Genomic DNA, 523 nt, shown 5'->3' with positions numbered 1-523 from the left:
TTTTTTCTGTAAGGCAGTTAATGCCTTCTGGAGCTTGTCCTTGCACCTCTCAGCAGCTGTTTCCAAGGGAAGGACTTGGTGATCCTTGTTCTCTGGAGCTAATAGACAGGAATCACAGAGACGTCTCTGGTCTTCCTCACAGAAGAACTTCTCTTTTTCCCCATGTTCATCACAGGTGGTCAGGCCCACCATGTTCTGCAGCAAATGAGGTCTCAGCATTTTGCCAGTGATGGACAGATTCTGCAGGTTCTGGCTGAGCACCAAGTCTGAGGATGTATCTGATGATGCCTCTGCTCTCTGGGCAGCTTAAGGTTTCACTGGCTGCCTCCCTGCACTGCAAAAGGCATTCTGTGCAAAAGCTATGGCCACATTTGACAGTCACTGGGTCAGTGAAGCAGCCCAGGCAGATGGAGCAAGTGAGATCTGCCTTGAGGTTTTCAATTAAATCTCCTGCATTGGTCCTGGGTCTCTGACTCCTTCCTTCTCAGATATTCCCTTCAGGAGAGATAATGCTAGCTCTTCT

At 48.9% G+C, this 523-nt stretch overlaps 1 pseudogene; it reads right to left on the bottom strand.

Moving 5' to 3' along the window:
* Positions 1–192, bottom strand: part of LOC138165631 (COP9 signalosome complex subunit 8 pseudogene) — a 1,683-nt pseudogene extending 1,491 nt beyond the window's left edge.
* Positions 193–523: the final 331 nt, after the last annotated feature.

Source organism: Petaurus breviceps, unplaced genomic scaffold (genome assembly GCF_028583685.1).
Source record: "Petaurus breviceps papuanus isolate PSGF00001 unplaced genomic scaffold, PetGlider_PUasm1.0 214, whole genome shotgun sequence".
NCBI lineage: Eukaryota > Metazoa > Chordata > Mammalia > Diprotodontia > Petauridae > Petaurus > Petaurus breviceps.
The sequence above is the reverse complement of the archived record's forward strand: the minus strand, read 5'-3'. Positions and strand labels throughout refer to the sequence as shown.